This window comes from Microcaecilia unicolor, chromosome 4 (assembly GCF_901765095.1).
Source record: "Microcaecilia unicolor chromosome 4, aMicUni1.1, whole genome shotgun sequence".
In the NCBI taxonomy this organism is placed as follows: Eukaryota; Metazoa; Chordata; class Amphibia; order Gymnophiona; family Siphonopidae; genus Microcaecilia; species Microcaecilia unicolor.
Genome location: NC_044034.1, coordinates 161,462,421 through 161,478,917, shown reverse-complemented (window position 1 = coordinate 161,478,917; position 16,497 = coordinate 161,462,421). Strand labels below are relative to the sequence as shown.

Genomic DNA, 16,497 nt, shown 5'->3' with positions numbered 1-16,497 from the left:
TCACCGGAATCTCAGGGACCGTCAACTTCTCGACGTCATCATCGAGGCCGTCAAGCCTCTTTGTCGAGACGGGCTCAGATTCGGGCAGCTCTGTCTGAGCTTTTAGCCCCATCTGACGATACCTCATCAGATGATGATGGAGTGCATGGGGAGTTCTCTGGAGAGGATTCTCAAGGCATCCCGTCTGACTCTACTCCCTCGCCTCAAAGACAACTTTCTCCTCCTGAGAGTTTGTCTTTCTCCTCTTTTGTTCGGGAGATGTCTGAGGCCATCCCCTTCCCTGTGGAACTTGTGGATGAGCCCAGAGCCAAAATGCTTGAGGTTCTCGACTATCCATCTCCACCTACATCTTCTGCCACAGTTCCTTTCCATGAGACACTCAGGGAGGTGATGTTGAGGAACTGGGAGAAGCCTTTTTCTTGTCCAACTGTTCCTAAGAAAGTTGAGTCTCAGTACTGGATTCACGGGGAACCCAGTCTCATGCGGGCTCAGTTGCCCCATGATTCAGCGGTGGTGGATTCCGCTCTCAGAAGAGCTAAGAGTTCTAGGAACTTCTCCTCGGCGCCCCCGGGGCGAGAGTATAGAACTCTGGACTCTTTTGGGAGGAAGGCGTATCAGGCTGGTCTGCTTGCGGCCAAAATCCAATCATACCAGCTCTTTACGAGCATTCATTTACGGAACTCTGTGAGGCACCTTGAGAGTTTGGTAGACGCACTCCCACCGGAGAAAGCCGAACCCTTTCGCCAAGTGGTCAGGCAGCAGAAGGCGTGTCGCAAGTTCCTGTCCAGGGGTGTTTTTGACACTTGTGATGTGGTATCTCGATTTTCTGCCCAAGGTATAGCGATGCGCAGACTCTCATGGCTGCGTGCCTCTAACCTGGAGGAACGGACTCAGCAGAAAATAGCAGATATTCCGTGCCGGGGGGATCACCTTTTTGGAGAGAAGGTTGAAGAGATGATTGATCATCTCTACCAGCTGGATTCTCTCTCCCGCCAGGCGCCTTCTGCATCCACTTCCACCTCTAGGAAGTTTTTTTAAGGGAAAGAGAAGTGCTCCTTACGTCTCTAGGGGCCGTAAGTACATTTCTTATTCCCGACAGCCGGTTCAGGCTCGACACCAGCCCGCTCGCTCTCGTCAGCAGCGTGCACCGAAGCAGGCCCCTGCAGCTCCCCAGCAAAAACCAGGGATGGGTTTTTGACTGGCTCCAGCAGAGCATAGCCGACATCAAAGTGTCTGTGCTGGACGACCTGCCGGTCGGGGAGGAGGTTAAGATTTTTTCACCAAAGGTGGCCTCTCTTAACCTCCGATCGGTGGGTTCTTCAAATAGTCCGGTCCGGGTACACCCTCAGTCTGGACTCCGAACTTCCAAATTGCCCACCAGGAGCTCAATCCTTCAGCTCCTACCACAAGCAGGTACTTGCAGAGGAACTCTCCGCCCTTCTCAGCGCCAGTGCGGTTGAGCCCGTTCCACCAGGGCAAGAAGGGCTGGGATTCTATTCCAGGTATTTCCTTGTGGAAAAGAAAACAGGGGGGATGCGTCCCATCCTAGACCTAAGAGGCCTGAACAAATATCTGGTCCGAGAAACGTTCAGGATGCTTTCCCTGGGCACCCTTCTACCCATGATTCAAGAAAACGATTGGCTATGCTCTCTGGACTTGAAGGATGCTTACACCCACATACCGATACTTCCAGCTCACAGGAAGTATCTTCGATTTCGGCTGGGATCACAGCATTTTCAATACTGTGTTTTGCCTTTTGGCTTGGCGTCTGCTCCCAGGGTATTTACAAAGTGCCTGGCAGTCGTTGCAGCGTCACTACGCAGACTGGGAGTGCATGTGTTTCCTTATCTGGACGATTGGCTGGTGAAGAACACTTCCCCGCAGGAGACTTTGCAGTCCATGCGGATGACTATTCAGGTGCTAGAGATGCTGGGGTTTGTCATCAATTATCCCAAGTCCCATCTCGTTCCAGCCCAGAAATTGGAATTCATAGGAGCTCTGTTGTGTACAAAGACAGCTTGTGCTTATCTTCCAGGACCCAGAGCGGACAGCCTTCTGTCTCTGGCTTCCAGGGTGCAAGCGTCTCAGCAGATCACAGCTCGGCAGATGTTGAGACTTCTGGGGCACATGGCCTCCACAGTTCATATGACGCCTATGGCACGTTTACACATGAGATCTGCTCAATGGACCCTAGCTTCCCAGTGGTTTCAGGCTACAGGGAATCTAGAGGATGTCATCCAGCTGTCCATCAATTTTCGCAACTCCCTCAAGTGGTGGACCATTCGCTCCAATCTGGTCTTGGGACGCCCATTCCAAATTCCTCAGCCACAAAAAGTGCTGATGACGGATGCATCCCTCCTGGGGTGGGGAGCGCATGCAGATGGGCTTCACACTCAAGGAGCTTGGTCTCTTCAGGAGAAGCATCTCCAGATCAATCTCCTGGAATTGCGAGCGATCTGGAACGCGCTAAAGGCTTTCAGAGATCTCGCCCTTTGTGTCAGGAAGCTGTGCAGATGTGGCTATGGGCCCACCAACACGGGATGTTTCTCCAAGCCACTTATCTAGCCGGTGTAAACAACAGTCTGGCCGACAGGTTGAGCAGGATTATACAGCCTCACGAGTGGTCCTTGAACATGACTATTGCCAAAAAGATTTTTCGAGTATGGGGCACTCCCTCGATAGATCTTTTTGCTTCCCAGGACACTCACAAGGTCCCTCAATTCTGTTCCAGACTTCAGGCCCACGGCAGGCTAGCATCGGATGCCTTCCTCCTTTATTGGGGGACAGGACTCCTGTATGCGTATCCTCCCATTCCCTTGGTGGGGAAAACTTTGCTGAAACTCAAGCAAGACCAAGGAACCATGATTCTGATAGCGCCTTTTTGGCCCCGTCAGATCTGGTTTCCTCTTCTTCTGGAACTATCTTCGGAAGAACCATGGAGACTGGATTGTTTTCCAACCCTCATTACTCAGAACGAGGGGGCACTTCTGCATCCCAACCTCCAGTCTCTGGCTCTCACGGCCTGGATGTTGCGGGCTTAGAGGTTGCCTCTTTTGGTCTCCCTGAGGGTGTCTCCCGAGTCCTGTTTGCTTCCAGGAAAGATTCCACACATAGGTGTTATTCTTTTAAATGGAAGAGGTTTGCCGTCTGGTGTGACAGCAGGGCCCTAGATCCTTTTTCTTGTCCTGCACAGACCTTGCTTGAGTACCTTCTACACTTATCTGAGTCCGGTCTTAAAACCAACTCGGTCAAGGGTATTCTTAGCGCAATCAGTGCTTATCATTCACGTGTAGACGGTCTGCCTATCTCTGGACAGCCTTTGGTGGTTCATTTCATGATAGGTTTGTTTTTGACAAAGCCCCCTGTCAAACCTTCTCCAGTGCCATGGGATCTCAACGTCGTTCTCACCCAGCTGATGACAACTCCTTTCGAGCCACTGGATTCCTGCCATCTGAAGTACTTGACCTTGAAGGTCATTTTCTTGGTGGCGGTTACTTCAACTCGTAGGGTCAGTGAGCTTCAGGCCCTGGTAGTTCATGCACCTTTCCTTGTTTTTCATCATGACAAGGTAGTTCTCCGCACGCACCCAAGGTTTTTACCGAAGGTAGTGTCGGAGTTCCATCTGAACCAGTCAATCGTCTTGCCAACATTTTTCCCCCTCCTCACATGAGTCCGGGCGAAAGCAAGTTGCACACTTTGGACTGTAAAAGAGCACTAGCCTGTTACGTGGAGCGGACACACCCCTTCAGACAGTCCGCCCAGTTGTTTATTTCTTTTAATCCCAATAAGAGGGGAGTTGCTGTCGGAAAGCGCACCATTTCTAATTGGCTAGCAGATTGCATTTCCTTCTCTTACGGCCAAGCCCGGCTGACTTTGGACGGTCATGTCATGGCTCATAATGTTAGAGCCAAGGCTGCGTCACTGGCTCATCTAAAGTCAGCCACCATTGAAGAGATTTGCAAGGCTGCGACGTGGTCTTCAATCCACACATTTACATCTCATTACTGCCTTCAGAAGCATAGTCGGTTTGGGCAGTCGGTGCTGCAGAGTCTGTTTGGGGTTTAGAATCCAACTCCACCCCCCTAGGCCCATTTTTATTCTGTTCCAGGCTGCACTCTCAGTTAGTTGTGTTTTGTTTCAGGTCAATTTCAGTTATGTCCTCGCCGTTGTGAGGTCCAATTGACCACTCTTTGTTATGTGGAGTGAGCCTGGGGGCTAGGGATACCCATATGTGAGAATATTAGCCTGCTTGTCTTCGGAGAAAGAGTAGTTACTTACCTGTAACAGGTGTTCTCCGAAGACAGCAGGCAATATATTCTCACAACCCTCCCACCTCCCCTTAGGAGTTGTATTCCTCTATTTTTTTGGATATAACTGAGGAATGTGTCCTCGCGGCGGGCGGGAAAAGGGACGCCCGCATGCGCAGTGCATCCGCCCACGCGACAACTGACACTTTCAAGTTTTAAGAAGACTGCTAGAAAGTCCTCCGGGCTGACGTGACGTCACCCATATGTGAGAATATATTGCCTGCTGTCTTCGGAGAACACCTGTTACAGGTAACTACTCTGTATCTCCTAGACTCCTGCAGGCTTGACGTCAAATAGTTGAAGCCGTCTCCCCCGCGGAGCCATCATATCGGGGATACCAAAATAAACTATCTGCTGCCGCATCCTTGGTAGCATTTTTATTTAATCTTAGTTATAGAAACATGCCGGCTTGTGCATGATATAGGAACTGTCTGGACGGAATAACCTTTCGTTGCCGGAGGAGTTGCCTAATGGATAGTGCAGCGGGCTTCGGTTCTGGCAACCAGGGTTCAAGTCCTACTGCAGCTCCTTGTGACCCTGGGCAAGTCACTTAACCCTCCATTGCCCCAGGTATAAAAGCTTAGATTGTGAGCCCTCTACAGACAGAAAAAATACAAGTATACACTATACATCTAGTAGTACTATAGAAATATTAGTAGTTCATTGGTTAGAGCAGTGTTTTCCAAGTCTGGTCCTGCAGTATCCCCTTGCCAAGCAGGTTTTCAGGATATCCACAATGAATATGCACGAAGAGATTTGCATATGACTGCAGTGTATGCAGATCAAGAGCGGCCCTAAATGTGCCAGTTCTGTTGTAGGTATTTATTTTTTTCTTTAAAGTCTGTTTGAATGTAAATGCAAGTAGCACACTATGAGCTATCAAGTTCATACAAAGTTAATTATTTTCAGTGGAAAATAAATCTATTGGCTGCCTGCTACATGAATATTCCATCTGTGTTTCATTATTGCTACCAAGTATTGCTGAGGGTTCTAATTTGTTTATCCAGACCTTAAATGCACATGGTATTGCTTTTTAAACCCAAAGGTGAAACCTAAGGTTGGTTGTATACTTAGGTATAAACTGTGTTGTTTCTGACTTGACTTGTTTGTTTTGGACAGCTCCGGGTCCTACTGATCTGTACATCTGCTGTCTATAATTTTGGAAGATGGAAATGAGGAAATAAAAATTAAGCTTTGGCTATACTGTGTAGAGAAGTTGTTTACTTTTGCAGTGTGTGTATGGATGCCCGTTCTGGTGTGTGCATATGATAATGTTTGAATAACTATCTATACTAATGGCTACGATTTCTGAAGATGCTGTATCATTAAAGGATAGACTTTTAAATGCCCAGTTACGTATATATGCAAATCTCAACTTTGGTAAACTTTTCTGACAACTCCATAGTCTTGCTCACATGATGTTACTGAATTCTATTATCCTGTCTCACTGTATTTTCAAATGTAATCTACTTTGAACCCAAGTTTGCTTGTGATAATGTTGGATATAAATGTAAAAATAAATTGTTTATCCTTCACCTTTTAAGGCACTGCCTATCCAACTGGACGGTGATGGCTTGCTTGCTTGCTCCCTCTCTACTTCCAAGTCCTAAAGTCTTCGCAGTGGCAGCCTTACTCACTGGCTGCCTCTGTCATGCATCGGGCCTTTCTCCTCTGACCCATCCCGCTCCTTTTGGTGCAACTTCATGTCTTCAGAAGGGGCAGTATGGGTCAGAGGGGAAAGGCACGGTAAGTTCTGGAGGCAGGCAGTGAGTATGACTGTCGCTGCTGCTGGCACTGCAAAGACTTCAGGAGTTGAGCTTAGAGAGGGAGTAAGCAGACAGGGCCAAGAGTGGGGAAAAGACACCAGAACGTGGAGGGAGGGAGGGAAGGAAGGAAGGAAGGGGGAGGCATAGCCATGAAGGGGGGCCTTGGGTGTCTGATAGAGTGAGTGAAGGATCATGTGGGGAGGGAGAGCACACAGGGCAGGGAATGGGGGGAAAGATGCCAGATCGTACTGGGAGGGAAGAGGGGAAGGTGCCTAAGGGGCCTGGGACAGTGATGCAGAAAGGCTGCCTGAGAATCCAGAAAATCCGAACCCCGATCCCCAAGCAGTCTGGATTTTTGGACTTCTACTGTATTCCTTTTCATTCCACTAGATCAGTCCTCACCAACGGGTCATATCCCTTCACGACCAGCAGATGGAGGTAGAGAATCTGAACTTTTCCAGTGGCATCAATGGCTGGTGCCTGCTAGAATCTAATATAATAATTTGCTCCTCCAACATTCCAGTGTGTCTCACTGGGATCGTAACCACCTGCTGACATCATTCCTCCAACCTTCTCAAATGTTCCAATGTGTGTCTCTGGGATTGTAACCACCTGCTGACGGCACTCCTCCAACGTTCTCCGTCCCCTTTCCCTCCCAGTTCCATGGGACTCTGGAACTGGGAGGGAGGGACAGAGGGAGGTGGAGGGGGCAGGGGAGAGATGCTGCACATGGATGGATGGAGGGGGCAGAGCACAGAGGACGTTGCCTGCATATGGATGAATGCAGGGGAGGGAGGGGACGACCCTGGAACTCGGAGGGAGGGGGACAACAACCCTGGAACTCGGAGGGAGGGGGGACAACCCTGGAACACACTCTCATGCTCACACACACACACTCGCACCCAGTGTCACTCTCTCTCTGTCACACACACGCACATTCACTCTCACACAGTCTCTCTCACACACACTCTCTCAAACATACACACTCCAAGGAAAACCTTGCTAGCGCCCATTTCATTTGTGTCAGAAACGGGCCTTTTTTACTAGTCCTTTAATATTTCTCTACCTCCAGTAGATGGTTCGTTTGTGTTGGTGTAGTTAGGTAAGGTAAGCCTGAACCCATGGGAAAATGGTGTTTCTAGTAGCAATTTCTTCAGCCAGACTGGTGTCCAAATTGCAAGCTTTATCCTGTAGAGATCCCTGTCTTTCTTCGAGCACTTGGTTCCGTTTTTGCCCAAGGTGCTCTCCTTTTCATCTCAGTCAGGTGATGGTTCTGCCAACTTTGAGCAGAGCAGTGGTTCTAATTCTTTCCATAAGATCCATAAGCTGGATGTGCAGAGGGTATTAGGCTATTTGAAAGTGATGGCTTCAGGGGCTACGCAAGGAGGAGGTGGCATACAAGGCCTCCATAGTGTGCTGGATTAAACTGGCTATTGAGGCAGCCTAAATAGTGATGTGCAAGGTTGTTGTGGTGAAGCTGCAAGCTCATTCAACCAGAGCCCAGACAACGTCCTGGCGGAGGCTCGGGTCATTCCACCAGAAGATAACTGATGAGGGAAGGCCTGGTTGTTGCTGCATTCACTTGTAAAGCATTACAAGATAGATGTCCTGGCCAAACAGGGCAATAGTTCAGGGGGCCCTGTCTTCCCCATATCATTAAGGGATTGCTCTTGTACATCCCTTTGGTGCAAGCTGGTCTAATGGGACAGTAAGGAAGGTGAAATGTATTCATACCTAGACCAGTCTGACCTGCCCTGGAAGACTTTGGTATTAGGGATTGTTTAGAGTTTTCATTCTGTTCCTTCCTTCTTGAAGTGGGAGTGGAGGAGTGGCCTGAGATCCAGGGGATCCTTGCATTGGCCTAGGTACAAAATATATTCCTGTATAATGATTGAAATTACAGAAAGGCATTATATCCCATCTCCTTTTCTGACATTAATCTTGCAGTGTTCTGCAGTGGATTTCCCTATGAGTAAGGCTGCTAACTGGATCCAGATTTACAGGACAGGGTTTATCTAGTCCTGGGTTTACCCTAGTGCATGCTAAAACTTGTAGTTCTGATTTCCCCCTTGCATTCCCTAAGAAAAGCAAAACTACAAGTCCTTGTATGCAACAGGGTAAACCCAGGACTGGATCAACCCTGTAAATCTGGATCCAGTTGGCAGCCTTACCTGTGGGAAAAGATATTTTTTGGTCTGGATCCTATACTGCTTTGGCAAAGCAGTATTGAAGAATTCAAGCAGGTACCAGCCCTTCCATCGGTGATGGTCAGGAAGAGACACAATCTATTGGTGCAGTCTGTTGAGTAGGACTCCTAGAAAGAAAATTAATAGGTACGAATAAATTTCACCATCCTTTTTATTCTTGGTTTATTTTATGGATTTGGTTTACTAAAGCTTTTATTTTCCTCCTCTCATTTTGTGATGATGATCAGGCCTTAAATCCCTCTTAGCTGATTTACCTTGTTGTGTTCCTAAATTTGCTGTTATTCAGTTCTTTACAGGCAGTGAAATATCTTTTTATTGGACCAATGTCAGAATATCCCAAGAATGTTACTGTATAAGAGCTTTTCAGGCATCATGGTTGTTAGGTTCCAATTTTTCAACCTTGCTCATGAAAAGCAGCTGGATTTAGTTTTATTTTAATACTTTTTGAGTTTTACGCTTTGTTTTCACAACAGGTTTGTCAAAAGGAAAGGTTTCTCAAGTGGGAATTGTCTCCTACAGTAAGTGATATCAAGATGAACTGTCAGTCAGAAGTGCTGGAGGTACTTTGGAAGGTCACCAGATTGAGGAAGCAATGTTTACTTTGCTTCACCCCATCCTCCTACACCAGAGCACTGAGAAATTTCACTACAAGAAGAAAGGGGGCCTATTCCATTGGACCACAAGACATGGATTGTGACTGAGTTTACTCATGTTAAGTGTCGCCTGATGAATTTGATAGCACTTTAAGGGAAAGTAGTTTCCCTTCTTTGCATATAGGTCATTGGACCCATTATAACACTTCATCTGCAAACATGCTCATGAAGTAAACCCAAAACAGAATGTCAACCAAAAGAACTTGGAAAGGGCCCTGGAAGCCCTTCACTTAAATGAGGAGTCCTTTACACGCAGCATGGCTTCTGCTATATTTTCTTGTATTTTGATAAACGTTGCAGAAGTGCTTTTCAGCCTTTGTATAGACAAGCTATAATGTCAAGCTTAAATTCATAAGCCAAACATTTATAAGGAAGATTAAGGGGTCTTTTACTAAGCCATGGTATTGTTTTTAGCTTTGGGTAGAATGAGCTGGCAGTAAACAGAGACACCCATAGAAATATAAAGGGCATCTCGGCATTTACCGCCAGCTGAGTCGGCACTTAATAGTCATTTGTGTAGTTAACTAGAAATCTGGCAATGTTTATACTAGGACATATTTCTATTGTATTTTTGCTATTGGATTTAATATTCATTTTGCTTTCTTTTCTAGGATGCCTTAAGAACCCTAGAAGTGATGGACTAGGACAGATTGCCGTGGAATTATACAAAAGAATCATCATGTTGGCCTTTCTCAGATGATGGTCCGCCCACTGCAGGGATGTACTCAAGATTTATGTGGTAAACTTGACTGATGAGCAAGAGCAGCAGATATTCTGGGAAAAGCTGGAGGAGAAACTTGAATAAAGATCAACATTGTGGAAGTGAACAGGTACTAACTGCTACAGATGGCAACGCAGTTAGAGGTGGATAATAGGTTTTCTTTTAATTTAATTTAAAGTAAAACAATATAAGCTTGTACAGAAGAATGCTAAAGGCACAAACTATTATAAATGAAATTACACATAATAAAGATTAAAAAATACCTCAGTAGTATGTATCAAGCCCACAGTAGGCGGAAGATGAGGACAGAAACGTGAGAACAAATAAGTCAACAATTGACTAACAAAACGTAGCAAAAACCCACTATATTCCAAGAGCATTTAGATTTACAACCAACACAAATCTTAAATAGGATCTACAGTCAAAGCTCCCTCTTAATATTAATAAAGGTGACTGGTGGTTTGAAAATATACATCATAGAATGGTATTTGACCATGCAATTGTACAAGGTTTTGACATAAGCTCAAATGATGTACAAAATCTCCTATCAAAGTTACAGATTTGGATGGCACATCTGCTTTCAAAACATTAAGACTCAGTCACCCTACAGTTTCTGTGTAATGGCTTGTGCGGATCCATTCTTTCACATACCTATCGGTAAATGAGCACATATGCAAGTGTGTGTATCATACAGATTCCTGATGTTCAGCTGTATGTACTCGGTCGCTTTCCTGCAGAGGAGCATCGAATTCGGGATTAAGCAAGGGTCCAAGAGGGAAAACTAGCACAGATCTTTCAGCTGTTTTCAGTTTTTCAATTGCCTTAAACCTGACTTCACAACTTGTGCTGCTGTTGCCTTCACTTTTCTCAACAACGCATGGACCTGGTACTCTTATGTTGACCATATTTACATGACAACGTATTGTTTCTATCTCGCTTAACATTCCACTTCTAAGTGAGCTACAATAAAAATTCAGAGTAAGGAGATATAATTGCTGTTTTTAGATACATAATTACATTAACTACCTATTAATATGCAAAGAACATTTAGTTCAGAAAAAAAAACCCATCCTAACTCCTTCATGAATACAGGAGTGGGGCAGAGATTTTACTGTTTGCTCTGTTACTTGGGCTAAAAAAGATCAATCAAAACCTGACCTTTCCTCTGCTGCTTTTAATTTTTATGTCCTGTAGTGCCTAACAAATGTAGATTTCCCCAATAACCATCTGCTTTATATGATTTCAAAGCATGACACAGCTACAGCATTTCAAGCTAGGTCTAGTCTGGCTTTGATTTTACAATTACGTTTTATGATAGTTGCTTAAAACAGAGCATCACTTTTGATATACTTCTATTGATATACAGTGTATCAAATATGTAAGTAATTTGCAAGAAAAAAAAGTTTCTTCTAATGAAATTCTTTCATATGCAGATAAAAAGAACCCTGTTTCCTCTGAAGATATGATATAGGTGAGACTTCTTTGGAATTTTGAACATTGCTTCCAGATTTTAAGATTATTTTATGGCTCTCCTTCCTTACATTATGTTTTTCGGTACAACGATGATGATATGATGCGACTTTTACCATATGTGTACATAAAGGGGCTCATTTTCAAAGAACTTAGACTTACTGAGTTCCACAGGTTACTAGGGGACTCATTTTCGAAAGCGAAAAACATCTAAAAAGTGTCAACACCATTTGGACTGATTTCTTCTCAAAATGTCCAACTTGGTATTTTCAAAATTTATTTTGTAAACGTTTTTCCATGCAATTCATCTGCAGTGTGTCTAAATTACAAGGGGGTGGGCTTAGGGCATTCCTAACACTTGGACGTTTTATAGCCATAATGGAACAAAATGAAAACGTCTAGGGCTAAAACATCTGTTTTGATCTAGACCCATTTTTAGAACAAGTAAGACACAAAAAGGTGCCCTAATGATGTTGGAGGAGGCGGAAGGCCTCCAATATTCAATGCACAGAATTAATTTTTCATATTTTAGACAGGGAGGAATGAAGATTTCTCTCCTTCTGATGAGAAAAGTTATTGCTGGAATAGCAATTCACTCTACCCCCTCCCCTCCTGCTCAGCCAGGTATTTGTCAACCTGTCTGCCTAGGACTCCCCCATTAATGTGGGCAGGCCCCCAGGGGAATTCGGGCGACAGAGTTCTTCCCCATGTGCTTTGAAGTAAGGCCACTTCAAACCAAGAGAGAATTTCCTTTTTTTTGTAACTGTGAGAGGAAATAAATAACACCTTGCAGAAGACTTCTTTTCTGTATGAAACAATAGATCAAATACTGTACCTCACAAAGGAAAGCCAAAGACCTCCCTTTGAGAAACAGACGCTTGGAGCCAGGTAGCCGTAGCTTTGTATTATGTATTTCTTTGAACACAGGATCTGGGGCTGTCAGGTGAGAGATATATCACCTCTAAAAGGAAACAGTTTAAACTCTTGTCTTCCTCTCTTTAGAATAAAGAATAAGAATAGAATATTAAGACAAAAGATCAAAAGTTCTGACAATATATTCTTTCGTGGCAAAAGCTGTAAATATGACCAAAAGAGAGAGAACATTTTGTCACTTTCTGATAATAGATCAAATGTATCCTGTAAGGAAATGTAAACATATGCCATGTATTTCTTTGTTGACACTATAAACACAGAGATCCTGACTGTATTTACAAGATGCTAAGTAGAGGGGGAGAGAACTTCCCCTCCCTCTTACTGTAAGAGAAAGCAAACCCTATATAAACTTTTTCTGTAAGGCAGGAAAGTTGGTCAGCGTACATCTCTGTTGGCCCCAAACCAGGGTGACTGACAATGTCCTGATCACTTTTCCACTGTATTTCCATTTCTGTACATGTTCTCCATTCTGTCTTGTATACTGTATCTATTCTATCTCTTATTTTTTGTCCTAATTTTGGATAAAGAATAAACCTGTGTTAACCCCAAAGAAGCTTCTTTTGGTTCTGTTTCTTTTGTTATTGTATTAAGCAGACTTAACCAGCTGTCCAGGTTTCTAAGATACCAGTTGAGAGGATTTGTCTGCGCAAGTACTGCTGGTCCGATTCGGCTCTGGGACGCAGCACGAAAAGGCGCAAACAATGACCAGATATCCCCCACCTTACTCCCCCTGTGGTCACTGACCCCTCCCACCTTCAAAAAATGTGAATAAAGATAGTACTCACCAACCACTATGACAGCCTCAGTTATAGCCAGGACCATTAGAACAGCATGTAGGTACCTGGAGTAGTGTAGTAGTATACAGTTGGGGGTAGTGAGTTTTGGATGGCTCAGCAGAAAAGATAAGGGAGCAACAGTGAGGTGAATACCTGGGAGCATTTATGTGAAGTCCACAGCAGTGCCCCCTAGGGTGCCCTATTACTCTCCTGGGGTGTCTGGGGGACCAGTCTGCTAAATGCTGGCACTTCCTACATCCCAATGGCTTGATTTTCTACTTTTTTTTTTTAATGGCCTGTAAAAATAAACAGAGCACAAGACCTTGCCACAAATGGTATTTTAAAAAAATAAAAAAGATAGATGTTTTGTGATTTTGAAAATGGCCATATTTCCTATTTGGATTTTGGGTATACAGTCACAAAAAAGAGGGAATAAAGCATACAAAAGCAACCAAACGAACAAACAAAGCAAACACTGGGCCTTCAGGATTGAGAAAAATGTAGTTCTTTATTTATAATAGAGACCCGACACGGTCCGTGTTTCGGCGTACGAACGCCTGCATCAGGGGTCAAAGGACTCCTATAGATCAGCAAGATAGTAAGTTGACAGAGATGTGGAATAAACAATCAGGTTATATTACCCGTTTATGTTGGGCATCTATCCGCCCCTGGCCACCTCCAAGTAGCGCTGCTCTTCATTTCCCCTTTATGCGCTCCTCTACAGTCAACGAACTTAACGAAGAACGCAACACAGACCACAAAAGCAGTTGCTTACAAGACGCTGTTCCTTTCACAGCTTGCCATAGCCTTACAGTGCGCCATATCATAAAGGGGAAACGAAGAGCAGCGCTACTTGGAGGTGGCCAGGGGCGGATAGATGCCCAACATAAACGGGTAATATAACCTGATTGTTTATTCCACATCTCTGTCAACTTACTATCTTGATGACCTATAGGAGTCCTTTGACCCCTGATGCAGGCGTTCGTACGCCGAAACACGGACCGTGTCGGGTCTCTATTATAAATAAAGAACTACATTTTTCTCAATCCTGAAGGCCCAGTGTTTGCTTTGTTTGTTCGTCTATTTGGATTTTGGACATTTAGCGCAAAATGTCCAAAGTCCGACTTAGACATCATATTGAAAATGCCCCGCCGTGTAACTTTGTACATCTAAGTGCTTTGAAAATGCGCCTCTGTGTAACTTTGTAAGCCTGAGTGCTTTGAAAGTACGCCTCTTTGGGTGGCACTTTGAGCTTGCCCCTCTTTCTCAAAAACATTGCCCAATAAAACGAAGTTACTTACCTGTAGCAGGTATTCTCTGAGGACAGCAGGCTGATTGTTCTCACATATGGGTGACGTCCACGGCAGCTCCAGGTCTGGAAAAATCTTCCTAGCAATAAAGGTTGTTAAAGCCTTCGAGCGCGGGTGTGGCCATCTTCCTGCCTGTCGCGTGAGAGTCCCGCTTCAGTCAACTTATGAAGCAAAATCAAAGAATGGAACAACTCCAAAGAGGAGGCGGGCGGGTTGGTGAGAACAATCAGCCTGCTGTCCTCGGAGAATACCTGCTACAGGTAAGTAACCACTTTCTCCGAGGACAAGCAGGCTGCTTGTTCTCACATATGGGTATCCCTAGCCCTCAGGCTCACTCAAAACAACAAACAGGGTCAATTGGGCCTCGCAACGGCGAGGACATAACAAAAATTGACCTACGAAGAAACATCTAACTGAGATTGCAGCCTGAAACAGAATAAAAATGGGCCTAGGGGGGTGGAGTTGGATTCTAAACCCCGAACAGATTCTGCAGCACCAACTGTCGCGTCAGGTATCCTGCTGAAGGCAGTAATGAGATGTGAATGTGTGGATTGATGACCACGTCGCAGCCTTACAAATCTCTTCTATAGTGGCTTTCAAGTGGGCCACTGACACTGCCATGGCTCGAACATTATGAGCCATGACATGACCCCAAGAGTCAGCCCAGCCTGGGCGTAAGTGAAAAATATGCAATCTGCTAGCCAATTGGAAATGGTGCGTTTCCCGACAGCAACTCCCCTTCTGTAGGGATTGAAAGAAACAAACATTTGGGTGGACTGTCTGAAGGGGCTTGTCCGCTCCACATAGAAGGCCAATGTTCTCTTGCAGTCCAAAGTATGCAACTGACGTTCAGCAGGGCGGGTATGAGGACGGGGAAAGAATGTTGGCAAGAAAATTGACTGGTTCAGATGGAACTCCGACACCACCTTCAGCAGGAACTTAGGGTGAGTGCGGAGGACTATTCTGTTATGATGAAATTTAGTATAAGAAGCATTGGCTACCAAGGCTTTTGAAGCTCACTGACTCTACAAGCTGAAGTAACAGCTACCAAGAAAATGACCTTCCAGGTCAAGTACTTCAGATGGCAGGAATTCAGTGGCTCAAAAGGAGCTTTCATCAGCTGGGTGAGAACGACGTTGAGATCCCATGACACTGTAGGAGGTTTGACAGGGGGCTTTGAGAAAAGCAAACCTCTCATGAAACGAACAACTAAAGGCTGTCCAGAGATAGGCTTACCCTCCACACGATAATGAATAGCACTAAGATGAACTCGTACGGAGTTGATCTTAAGACCAGACACTGACAAGCGCAGAAGGTATTCAAGCAGGGCCTGTGTAGGACAAGAGCAAGGATCTACGGCCTTGCTATGACACCAGACGGCAAACCTCCTCCATTTAAAAAAGTAACACCTCTTCGTGAAAACTTTCCTGGAAGCAAGCAAGACTCGGGAGACACTCTCAGAAAGACCCAAGGAGGCGAAATCTACGCCATGAACGTCCAGGCCGTGAGAGTCAGATACTGGAGGTTGGGTTTTAGAAGTGCCCCCTCGTTCTGAGTGATGAGGGTTGTAAAACACTCCAATCTCCAGGGTTCTTCGGAGGACAACTCCAGAAGAAGAGGGAACTAAATCTGATGCAGCCAAAAGGGCAGAATCAGAATCAATGTTCCTTGGTCTTGCTGGAGTTTCAGCAAAGTCTTCCCTACTAGAGGTATGGGAGGATACGCATACAGAAGGCCTAACCCCCAGTGAAGGAGAAAGGCATCTGAGGCTAGCCTGCCATAGGCCTGAAGTCTGGAACAGAACTGAGAGACCCTGATAGATCTGAGTGGCAAAAAGATCCACCGAGGGGTTGCCCCACGCTCGGAAGATCTTGCGGACAAGTGTGCAAGGTTGCAGTATCCTGCTCAACCTGTCAGCCAGACTGTTATTTATGCTTGCTAGATAGGCCTGGAGAAACATGCCGTGACAGCGGGCCCAAAGCCACATCTGGGCCGCTTCCCGACACAGGGGCAAGATCCAATGCCCCTGTGCTTGTTGACATTGTACATGGCAACGTGGTTGTCTGTCTGAATATGGATAATTTGATTGGACAGCCGATCTCTGAAAGCCGATAGAGCGTTCCAGATCACACGTAACCCCAGAAGATTTAACTAAAGAACTGACTCCTGAAGAGACCAAGCTCCCTGAGTGTGGAGTCCATACACTCAGTTGAAAAAATGCTTCTCTGAAAGCCTTTAGAGCGTTCCAGATCGCTCGCAACTCCAGGAGATTGATTTGAAGACCTGATTCCTGAAGGGACCCAGCTCCCTGAGTGTGAAGCCTATCCACCTGAGCTCCCCACCGTAGGAAAGAT

The 16,497-nt window shown here is 45.4% G+C and overlaps 1 long non-coding RNA gene across 1 annotated transcript; it reads left to right on the top strand.

The window, feature by feature from the left end:
* Nucleotides 1-4,500: 4,500 nt before the first annotated feature.
* On the top strand, nucleotides 4,501-11,318 carry LOC115468806. The gene is made up of 3 exons (XR_003941920.1): nucleotides 4,501-5,121; nucleotides 8,754-8,798; nucleotides 9,545-11,318. It is a non-coding gene; the product is annotated as an uncharacterized LOC115468806 (long non-coding RNA).
* Nucleotides 11,319-16,497: the final 5,179 nt, after the last annotated feature.